General features: G+C 30.4%; 1 long non-coding RNA gene across 3 annotated transcripts; it reads right to left on the reverse strand.

The window, feature by feature from the left end:
* Window positions 1-2,236: 2,236 nt before the first annotated feature.
* LOC111882113 (uncharacterized) lies at window positions 2,237-8,731 on the reverse strand. 3 transcript variants are annotated; one of them, XR_008231746.1, is made up of 5 exons: window positions 7,467-8,731; window positions 7,218-7,320; window positions 6,956-7,120; window positions 6,787-6,851; window positions 2,237-2,503 (listed from the first exon to the last, which is right to left on the reverse strand). It is a non-coding gene; the product is annotated as an uncharacterized LOC111882113 (long non-coding RNA). The 3 variants fall into 3 exon arrangements; XR_002847055.3 differs by having other exon boundaries at window positions 7,218-7,342; XR_002847054.3 differs by having other exon boundaries at window positions 7,218-8,730.
* Window positions 8,732-9,511: the final 780 nt, after the last annotated feature.

Here is a 9,511-nt window from a genome sequence, read left to right on the forward strand (position 1 = left end):
ACTACCATCACCACCCACATTATCCCTATCCAACCAGCACCACCCACCAAAACCACCACCCATCATTATCACCACCTGTCATAACTAGCATTTTTGGCTAGGAAATTCTGTCTTCCTGTAATCAACTCTTGTATAAATTGTAACTTTAAGTTGATATTATGCACCATGCTTTGTCAAATACAATCATTTGAATCAAAACTCACTCGTGAAGTTCAAAAACCTGATTCAATACATCTAATATACTCAACTGTGGGTTGAAACTCTAATTTCCTAGTTCAAACCCTTATTGGACTAGAAACCATTTACTGGGCCTAATGGGTCAATAAACTCACAACTTTGTTATTTTGGGCTAAGAATCCTTATATGGGCCCTAACTGGACCCACATTCATTAAACAATAGTGTTTTGGCCATGTTGAGCCTAAAATGACTCACTTTGTAATCATGGGCCTTAATGGGCCATAAGTGTTTTCTTGAACCTAAGTGGGCCAAAATTTTATTTAGTTCACCCTTTTGGGTTGTAAACCCCTAAAAGGGCCCAATGGGCCGAGAATATCCACAATTGGGCCTTGTAATTTCAAGAGTATTCAGATTGTAGCCCAACACATCTCTTATTCCCTCTTCTCACCCCATTCTCGGTTTGTAAAAAAAAAAAAAAGAAAGAAAGAAAGAAATAATAAGAGGATAATTAGGGTGTTGCCACCTAATTATTGTTCAATGGATTTCCATACAATTACACCACATGTATCTAGATAAATCACATACTTCCATGCTCCATCTTTTAATACTTCTCTCTTCCCTCTTCTCTTTTCTTATCCTCGGCCTAGGAGCAAACCCACCACCACCCACACTTCAACTTGAAACACATTCCTCTCTTAACTCTCTAAGGAATTTTAAGAAAAATCCTTCCTTTCTCTCTTCAAAATTCCGTGTGTACTTGTGTGTGTGATCAAGAATACCTCATCAAGGTTCATCATTTTGATCCATCTTAGGTTCGAAAAATTCACTCAAGAAGCTTACTAGGGTCGAGATCTCTCTCATTCTTCATCAAAAACCGAAATCATCCAACCAAAGTGAGTTCATGCCCCTTATTTTCGGTTTTTACTATGTTTTGGGGGAGAATACAAGTTGTTTTGTTTAGATCTATGTGTATATGCATGATTTTGTGTGTTTTTCATGATATAAGTGTGATCATGTGCTATAAACTTCATGAAACTCGAAAATATACAAGAATATGATAATTTTTGTGGACATAACAATGGATACAACATGTTATACAAGGAAAAGGTTTAAAACATTACAAAGTTGTTTAAAACTAAGAAAATTACATAAGAGCACCAAAAATGACAACATAATCAAAAAGTGAAGTTAGTATGCAAAACTCACTGTTTTGAAAGAATTTATTTGAATAAAAATGGATCCTTAAAGTATTTATGATTTTGTAAGGTCTAAAAGTGTAAACTTTCACAAATGGGCCTCATTTTGGGCTTTCACGGTTTTGAGCTAAATTTGTAAACTTTTGGGCTTTTGTGGAATTAAGTGTCATTTTAGACAAATTTGAGCCAAAAATGTAAATTTATTAAATCTTGCGCCAAAAAGATAAGTTTATTCATAATTGGGCCGAGAATGTCCATTTTCATAAAATTGAGGCCAAAAGTGTTATTTCTGACAAAAGTTGGTTAAAAATGCTATTTTTCGATTTTAAGGACCAAAAACATGTTTTTACAAAAAGTGGGCCTTTTGTTTCATTTTGGTAAACAACTAAACTTAACAACCAACGTAACAACAAACGGAACAAATATGTCTTTTACATGTTTATTGGGCCTGGAATATAACTTACATGTTTAGTAGGCCTTAGTTGTCTTGTTACATGTGTATTTGGGCCTGGAATATACCTTACATGTTTATTGGGCCTAAAATATAATTTACATGTTTAATGGGCCATAGTTGTCCTTTTACATGTTTATTAGGGCTTGGAATACAACTTACATGCTTAATGGGCCTTAGTTGTCCTTTTGCATGCTTATTGGGCCTAGAATATACCTTACATGCTTAATGGGCCTTAGTTGTCCTTTTGCATGCTTATTGGGCCTGGAATATATCTTACATGCTTAATGGGTCTTAGTTGTCCTTTTGCATGCTTATTGGGCCTAAAATATATCTTACATGCTTAATGGGCCTTAGTTGTCATTTTTCATGCTAGTTGGGCCTCCTATACTCACCTACATTCTTGCTTGGTTTTGTAAACTTAAAACATACACATAAACAATATACATTATGCAAATCAATACACACGTAAATTCAATTAAGGATCTTGTGAGACACTTCCTTTGACACCTATCGACTGTACAACCATAGCATGTAGTTCTAACCAGAGTCTCCTGGAGGGAGAGCAGGAGTTTGTGTATAGATCTATACGGGGGTGACACACCACACCTGAGTTGTTCACTACAGTTAGACTAGCCCAGTCTAGGGTGACAAATCTTACCTTAAACAAGTCGGCATCTGTAAAACGTCATAACAGGCGGATTAGTCATTTTCAAGTACGGTTATAACGACTCACATATAGGATTTAACTCCATTATAAAATTTACAAAATGCATTTACAGTTGGTAAAACGATAACACACATGCACTGGTACTCAGTCTTAGGGTATTTAGACCACAAGGTTTTATAAACAGATAATATCGGATTATCTGGGTTCATTCATTTTATACATTCTCAAACATTAACACACATGCATTAATACAAGATTGGACACAAACATTTCAAACCGTTTTTAAGAAAATATCGGATTTTTTGGCGTTTACAAAGTATTACAAAACATTTTACTTAAACATGCTTATGAACTCACCAACATTATATGTGTTAACGTTTTCAGTTTAACTTGTATTCTCCAGAAATCGTTAAGCAGAAAGGTCGATAGGAACATATGGAAATTGTCATATTTTTGTATCATCATACATTAGTTATTTGGGCATGTAATATTTAATACAATACTTGATGTAAACAATGACGGTTGTATTTTGAATGTATGATGATGGTGTTTGTCATGTTTCATTTATATTCACTGTGATGATACTACAATAATGAAGTCACCCAGCCCCCGGACGTGTCTGTCGTCTAGTTCGGAGGTGTGACACCACCACTTGCAACCACTCACCACCACCCATCACCATTTACATGGGTCGTATTTAATTCCGTTTTTTCGATTTAATAAATGGCATCGTGTATTAAATCACATGTGATTATATGTATTTAATCACATATGATTTACATTGACAATATTTGTTTTCACGTGTTGATTCAATAGTTGTTCTTGTATATTTAATCACATGTGATTATATATATTTAATCACATATGATTTGTATGAAAAATATTTATTCTTGCGTCGATTCAATAATTGTTCTAATATATTTAATCACATGTGATTATATGTATTTAATCACATATGATTTATGTGGACAAGATTCATTATTTCTTTCTCAATTCAATAGATGTACTCATGTACTTAATCATATGTGATTATATATATCAAATCGCATATGATTTATATTGATAATATTCATGAGTCAATATTTTTTATTATGTATTTAATCATATGTGATTGTATATATTAATCACATATGATTAATGTGGAAAAAGAAAAACTATTAAATTAAAAACGCAAAAATGAATCTTGTGTACAAAAATCATATGTGACTAAATGTACAAGAACAACTATTGAACAAGAATGTGAAAATTGATATTGTCCATATAAATCATATCTAATTGGATACATATGTTCTCATGTAAGTAAGCACACAAGAACAACAACTTAATCGAAAATGTGAAAATAAATATTTTCCACATAAATTCTATGTCATTAGATACATATAATCACATCTAATTATATGCATTTAATCACATATGATATATGTGGAAAATATTTATCTTTGTGTTCTCGATTCAATAGTTGTTCTTGTGTATATAATCATATGTGATTATATGTATCTAATCACATATGATTTATATAGACATCATTGTTTTTTGTCCGTATAAATCATATGTGATTAGATACATATAATCACATATGATTATATGTATTTAATCACATATGATTACAGTGAACAAAAAACAATTATTGAATCGAGAATGTGACAGTGAATCTCATCGACATAAATCATATATGATTGGATACATATAATCACATGTGATTATATGTATTTAATCACATATGATTTATGTAGATAATATTTATTTTTGCGGTTTGCTTTTGTGTAATTAATCACAAGTGATTATATGTATATAATCACATATGATTTGAGGTGGACAAGATTCATTTTTTCCTTCTCGATTCAATAGTTGTGCTCATGTACTTAATCACATACGATTATACATATAATCACATGTGATAAAATAATATGAGAACAACTATTGAATTCACAAAGCAAAAATGAATTATGTCCACATAATTCATATGTGATTATATTCATATAATCACATGTGATTATATGTATTTAATCACATATGATTAATTTGGATAAAGATTTGTTTTCGCTTTCTTGGTTGAATATTTCTTATCGTGTATATAATTACATGTGATTGTATGTATCTAATCATATATGATTTAAATAGACAAGATTTGTTTTTTTTTCAAATAAAATCATATGTGATTAGAAACATATAATCACATCTGATTAAATGTATTTAATCACATATGATTAAAGTGAAAAAAACAATTATTGAATTGAAAATGCAAAAAAGAATCTTAGCCACGTAAATCATATGTGATTAGATACACATAATCACATGTGATTAAATACGTATAATCACTTCTGATTAAATACATGGTATGAACTAATAAATGAATATTATCCATATAAATCGTGTATGATTACATGTGATTATATGTATCCAATCACATATCATTATTTAGGCAAGATTTATTTTTTTTCTTTCAATTCAATAAATTTTCTCGTGTATTTAATCGCATGTGATTATATGTATCTAATCACATATGATTTATATAGACAAAAATGAATTTTCTCAATATAAATCATATGTGATGAAATACATATATAATTACATCTAATTATATACACGAGAACAAATATTGAATCAATCATGAATAAAATGGGTGGTGGGTAGTGGTGAGTGGTGATAGGTGGTGGGTGATGAGTGGTAGGTGGCGATGGTAGTGGTGGGTGACGGTGGAGGGTGGTGGTGGTAGGTATTGAGTTTAATCACATGTGATTATATGTATTTAATCATATGTGATTCACTTGGAAAAGATTTGTTTTAACGAATCTTGTTTATATAAATCATATCTGATTAGATACATATAATCACACGTGATTATATGTATTTAATCACATATGATTTATGTGATTAAATACATATAAATAATACATATAATCACACATGATTTATGTAATGATATGTATTTAATCACATATAATGTTAGTGGTTGTAGGTAGTGGGTGGTCGTCGTATGGTAGCGATGCTTGGTGGTGGTGGGAGTGTGGTGGTGTTGGGTGGGTATAGTTGTGGCAGGTGGTGGTGGTGGGTGACGGTGGAGGGTGGTGGTGGTAGGTATTGAGTTTAATCACATGTGATTATATGTATTTAATCACATGTGATTTATTTGGAAAAGATTTGTTTTAACGAATCTTGTTTATATAAATCATATCTGATTAGATACATATAATCACACGTGATTATATGTATTTAATCACATATGATTTATGTGATTAAATACATATAAATAATACATATAATCACACATGATTTAAGTAATTATATGTATTTAATCACATATAATATTAGTGGTTGTAGGTAGTGGGTGGTGGTCGTATGGTGGCGATGCTTGGTGGTGGTGGGCGGGTATAGTTGTGGCGGGTGGTGGTGGTATGTATTGAGTTTAATCACATGTGATTATATGTATTTAATCACATGTGATTTATTTGGAAAAGATTTGTTTTAACGAATCTTGTTTATATAAATCATATCTGATTAGATACATATAATCACACGTGATTATATGTATTTAATCACATATGATTTATGTGATTAAATACATATAAATAATACATATAATCACACATGATTTAAGTAATTATATGCATTTAATCACATATAATGTTAGTGGTTGTAGGTAGTGGGTGGTGGTCGTATGGTGGCGATGCTTGGTGGTGGTGGGCGGGTATAGTTGTGGCGGGTCGTAGGTGATGAAGGTTGTGGATGATAGTTGGTTTATAGTGGTTGTAGGTGGTGGTGGGTAATCATATATGATTTATATGGATAAATTTGTTCACATTTTCAATTCAATAATTTTTCTCATTAATTTAATCACAAGTGATTTTATAAATATATATAATCCTGTATGGTTAAATTTATATGTAATTAATTAAATTTATTTTCTGATGAGAATTTATTTATAAAAAAACATATTTTAACATATAAACTTTACGTGTAAAGAACTTGAATTACTAAAATAGATGCTATTGTAGATATTTTATTATTATTTTTATTTAATTTTAAAATTGTACCACAAAAACTTGACTTTAATTCAGAGATATATTTTCCATAGTATAAACTGGTTAAAATATATATTTTTTACTTGTAATTTACTATTTTTATAATTTGATTATATTTATTTATTTTTGGTCCAAAATACAAATGTAAATTTAAATGGGAATAATAAAATATATTTATGTTTCATATTTTGAAATTTGTAATATAAATTTCACATTAGAACACATTTTTAAAGTCTTGCAAGTTTAATAGTAAGAGCAAAAGGAACTACCTTCGCACTTCCTTGAAGTGGTGTACACATTCCTTGCAAGGGTATACGTAGGATATTTTTTCCATCTAGAAACAAGATATATATAATATCATGATACTGAATAATATTAGCCAATAAGAAAAAAAAAAAAAGTTGATGCGATATAATCAAAGGGTGTACATTTACATACCAGTTCTATACCATCATTTCTTTTGCTGCCTGGTTGGGTTTTCTAGGTACTAAATTTTTTATCTAAGTTGGGGATGTTTAATAATGCCATCTAAATCAATCTTTTACTGTAAGAGACATTGAACTTGAGTAACAATTTGCGGGATCACTTCACCTAACAACATATCTGCATGAGATGAGCATTTCTTGTATTATTATTATTTTGTTTCAAAATATTGATTCTAATCAAACAAAGTTGCTGTCTTTGTGATATCATAGCATACCTGTGGAAAAAGCATCCCCAATAAATAGCATAGAACCATTGAAATCACTTCCATTATAGATAACTAATTCATCATAATACTTCTTGTTCCATTCTTCTACTCCCTGGATGAGTTGAATTGTAATCCTTTTGATGTATAAGTAGACACAATTTGTCAAGATTAAACGAAACAAAATCCAACATGTTTGGGATGAAAAGAAATATGATCAAACGATTAATTACAAATACAATTAAAAGTCATAGAACCAACCTTCTTTTGCCCATATCTAATCTCCAATTTTGTTGATTGATAATTAGTGCAATTTGAGTATGTAACAAGCTCTCAGTAACTACTAGATGCAGGAAACCATGATTGTAAATCATACTTCTCTGCAGAAACATCATTTAAAGCACTTGAAACAACAAGCACTACCTATAACTAGTATGGAAGTTTCAATATCTGATAAAACTCCTTTGAGTTTTGATTATTTATTCATGTATGTCCCACGAATCATTATCATTTGGGCTGGTAATGCAGAACTGTTCCAGTTTCTCAAACTGATAAACACGATTTTGGTACAATTTAATCAAATATAATCATGTCAAACACCCATTTCCCCTTTTGATTCACACTCACATCAATTTCAGCAAAGTAAAGACAGACTAGATAATCAAGATTTGCATCCACGGACAATTCATATTCCAAATTTCCTGTTCCCGTCAAGATCACGTCTGAATAGTAGGAGGTCTGTTGTTCTATCTTGCATATCGTATGAAATAAGAGAAACAATATCGTATTCAAATGTTGAATCTAACCTACTAGGTGTTTGTTGAGTTTTTCAATGGGGTCGACTGTCAACTAGAAATCAAGAAAAGAAAAACGAGAGGTTGAGCCTGATGTGAAAAACAGCAACAACAAGTCGATCCTTCTTACATGCATTTCGTCGAGCACCTTATGTGCATAGCTCGTTCTTCCTCTTTTTTGCTTGAATAGGTTAGGCTTTCTCTTGCTTGACCATCAAATTCAGTGAACAATACAAATAGATAGATCGAATCAAAAGACAACCGATCATAATTCAAGAGAACTGAAGAGTCGTTACCGGATAAAACGAGGTCATACGAAGTTGGATCGATATGGATAAGCTCTAGAGAACTGATCACCAGAGGATCTGTAGCAATGTTGTTAAAACACACATTGGCTTCTAGTGACTCCAAAATTGCCTCAATGTTGAATCGATCGTAATCACCTTTCGAAACCCTAGGTGAATGATCGGAAAGGTAATGGCGTTTGGCCATGGTCAGTGATGGTAGTAGAGATGGTAGGAGTGAAAGTCCACGACTTTGGCTGAAAAAGTCATTTGAACGGAGAGAGAGAGAGAGAGAGAGAGAGAGAGAGAGAGAGAGACGCGGTGGTACGGTTGTTCCGGCCAGGCATTTACGGTGGTTCCGGCAACGACAATGCCTGGTGGTGTTTGTGGTGGACCGGTGGTGTAGAATGTCGATAGAGTTGGGAAGGGGGTTATTCGGGTAGTGTTTTTATTTTAATATATTTTTATTTATATATATTTTATTTTTTATTTTTTAATAAAAAAAATTTGTATGGTCTAAATCTGTTGATTGAATATATATATATATATATATATATATATATATATATATATATATATATATATATATATATATATATATAGGTTCAGGTTCATTTGAGACCATTCTAATTTTGTGAGACCGTAAGACCAAATCTAAAAATAATTTTAAAATGCAAAATAAATGGAAAAATCCAAAAATTCTTTTTTTAAATGTTATTTTCGGAACTTGAATTAACTAAAAAAAATAAAAATAAAATAAAACAAATTCCGTTTTTTTTTTTAAAAATACGTGAAATATTCTAAATAGAATATTTCACTGACATATTCTAAAAAATAATTTTAAAATGCAAAATAAATGGAAAAATCTAAAAATTCTTTTTTTAAATATTATTTTCGGAACTTGAATTAACTAAAAAAAATTAAAAAAAATTAAAAAAAAATTCTATTTTTTTTGAAAAATACGTGAAATATTCTAAATAGAATATTACACTGTACATATTCTAAAAATAATTTTAAAATGCAAAATAAATGGAAAAATCAAAAAATTCTTTTTTTAAATATTATTTTCGGAACATGAATTAACTAAAAAAAATAAAAAAAAATTAAAAAAAATTAAAAAAAATAAACAAATGCGTCTCACGGTCTCACAAAATATAAGTGGTCTCAAATGAACCTAACCCTATATATATATATATATATATATATATATATATATATATATATATAT

This window comes from Lactuca sativa, chromosome 4, assembly GCF_002870075.4.
Source record: "Lactuca sativa cultivar Salinas chromosome 4, Lsat_Salinas_v11, whole genome shotgun sequence".
Classification (NCBI taxonomy): Eukaryota; Viridiplantae; Streptophyta; class Magnoliopsida; order Asterales; family Asteraceae; genus Lactuca; species Lactuca sativa.